The sequence below is a fragment of the Nothobranchius furzeri genome, chromosome 11 (assembly GCF_043380555.1).
Source record: "Nothobranchius furzeri strain GRZ-AD chromosome 11, NfurGRZ-RIMD1, whole genome shotgun sequence".
NCBI classification, from domain to species: Eukaryota; Metazoa; Chordata; class Actinopteri; order Cyprinodontiformes; family Nothobranchiidae; genus Nothobranchius; species Nothobranchius furzeri.
In genome coordinates, this window is record NC_091751.1 from 27,607,944 (window position 1) to 27,611,099 (window position 3,156).

A 3,156-nucleotide genomic window follows, 5' to 3' on the forward strand; every position below is an offset into this window, starting at 1 on the left:
GAAATGAGTCTGGTTGTGGTGACAACATTTGCCAGGGAAATAAGAGGAGCTGCTGTAGCTTTCCTGCATGCTGCAGAAATGCTCCTCCCATGTGACACTGAGAGGAGGAAGAGGTCCACCTGGCAGAGAGAAAGTACAGTGTGGTCTTACACACACGCACGCATGCATACACATTCATGCATGTACACACACACGCACACACACACACACGCATGCGTACACATGCATACACATGCATGCATGTGTACGCACGCACACACACACGCTCTCACACACACACACGCTCTCACACACACACACACGCACGCATGCATACACATGCATGCATGTGTACACACACACACACACACATGCACACAGACATGCACTCACACATAGTTGTGCACACACGCACACACACACACACACACACACGCACACACACACACACATGCACACAGACATGCACTCACACATAGTTGTGCACACACACACACACACACACACACACACACACACGCACGCATACACATGCATGCATGTGTACACACACACACACACACACACACACACACACACACACACACACACACACACACACACACACACATGCACACACATGCACACAGACATGCACTCACACATAGTTGTGCACACACACACACACACACACTCACACACACACACACACACACACACACACTCACACACACACACACACACACATGCACACAGACATGCACTCACACATAGTTGTGCACACACACACACACACACACACACACACACACACACACACACACACACACAGAGCAGAGTCTTTTTTGCTGCGTGTGTGCCCTGGGCAGTGGAACAATGTTTTTACCTCCTGACTCCTGTCAGTGGTGAGTTCTTCTGCTGGAGGGAATGAAGTTGTGTGTCTAGAAATAAGAGGAGAAACACCCAGATACCGATACGCTCTCCTCCAGGTAAAGACTCTTCGTTTTCATGTCCTGTTCTCAGACACTTAGCCTCATCATGTCCCTTTAGTCCGTGAGAATAGCTGACGAGACTTTTACAGAAACCACTAAATTAAACTGGTCAGTGTTTGAACATTTCATAAAACCCCGGGCAGAAGACTTTTCTTTTTATTTGTCCATCTTAAAGGATACGAGTGGCTCGGGGCAGATCTGAGCAGTGACTGGATGGCTCCACAGTCGTGTGATGAACCATTGAAGAACAGCTTGTTGTTCTTGTATTTTACTGTCTCTAAAGCGTATGGATTTTTATTAGATCTGAGGAGCACAGTGGTTCGTCTGTTTATTTGATATCTCATTACAATAAAGAGTTCCTATGACTTTGGCAGATTTCTGTGACTTCACAGCCACATGCTCGGGAACAGAGTGTTTTCATATCTTCAGCTGTGACATGTAACTTTAATCAATGAAACCTTTTATTTTAGACTTAAAATTCCTTCTAAACCTGCAAACTTCCCCCATGCCTGCAGGGGGCGTCAGAACATCATCTACCTATCTGTTTTGTTGTAAATTGTCCTGAAAGGCCCTTTTTAAATCAAATGTGTTATTATTCTTTTTAATTGTTATTATTAGTTTGTTTATTTTTATTTTTTGTCAGTGTGTACTTCAATAATATATATATGGTCTGATATCTGCTCTACAAAGCAGTCGATCATTCATTTATGCTCTTCTTATAAAAACGTTAGTCCCAAATTATAATAATTATTTCCATATAATGGTTGTTGGAGTCTGTTAAAATGTATTTGTTGATGTTTCAGAGACAAGCTGATGCGTAAACCTTTTCTTGTTTCAGATGTTCTGCTAAACCATTTTTACCGTATGTTGGGTTTTTCCTGTGAGACAGGTTGCTCCTGTGTAGAGAACAAAACACAACATATTTTCATAAGACAAGGGGAAATTGAGAAACAGAGCTTACCTAATAGTTGGCCCAGAATGTTTTGACTTCTGTTCAAACTTTTTTGTCTGATCCTAGCTGCACCATTTACTGGCTGGAAACTTAAAAACCTAAGAAAGTTGCGGGAGAAATGTTTGTAACTGGAGCCTGAACGTTGAAGGATATTAGAGAATCCTTACCAGGGCTCTTCTGCACATCTATGCTGGTCTAAATCGTGTATTTTCAGAGTGACACGTCCATGTATCCCTGAAGTACATGGTGTCCAATCAGCTTCCAAACTGCTGAATTGTTTTTCACACCTAATTATTTTTGTTTTCTTTATGTAATCTCATATTTCTGCTCTTCTTGTCTCCCTTTTCCTTTTTTTAAGTTTCATTCTGGTTTGCCTCCAGTCATCCTCTCCTCCAGCAACCTTGGCCTCCAGATGCTGTCGGTGGGAGCAGACACAGCCCACATCTAGGCTGTAGTACTGGTGTGTGTGTGTGTGTGTGTGTGTGTGTGTGTGTGTAAATGGTCTGTATTTTGATGTAGCGCCTTCTAGAGTTCTTGGAACCCACCTAGGCGCTTTACAACACAGTCATTCACCCATTCACACACACATTCACATGCTGGTGGGGATGACAGAGGCGAGGCTGCCGAGCACTGGCGCCACCGGTCCCTCCGACCACCACCAGCAGGCAACGTGGGTTAAGTGTCTTGCCCAAGGACACAACGACAGCGACGGACTGAGCGGGGCTCGAACCTGCAACCTTCCGATTACGGGGCGAGCACTTAACTCCTGTGCCACCGTCGCCCCAAACACACACGTGTGTGTGTGTGTGTGTGTGTGTGTGTGTGTGTGTGTGTGTGTGTGTGTGTGTGAGGACATTTTTCTGGTCCTCACGTTGGGACAACATCACAGAGCTCTACTCATTACTTTTAGAGGCAAGGTGTGAATTAAGCGGAGGTGTGGACTCGAGTCACATGACTTAGACTCGAGTCAGACTTGAGTCATTATTTTAATGACTTCTGATTTGACTTGATAAACTCTATAAAGACTTTCAACTTGACTCAGACTTGAACGCCAATGACTTGCGACTTGAATCGACTTGGATCTGCTGACTTGATGATGACTTGAGCATGTTTGATATTTTAGCTCAAAAGTGGCACGACATGGACAAAAATCATGAATCATTCTTCGTTCTGGGTGTGATTTACCGCTAAATGCGGCAGCGCTTTGTTCAGAATCAGTTTCAGTTGCACTTTCTGCTTGTTTGAGTAAATAAA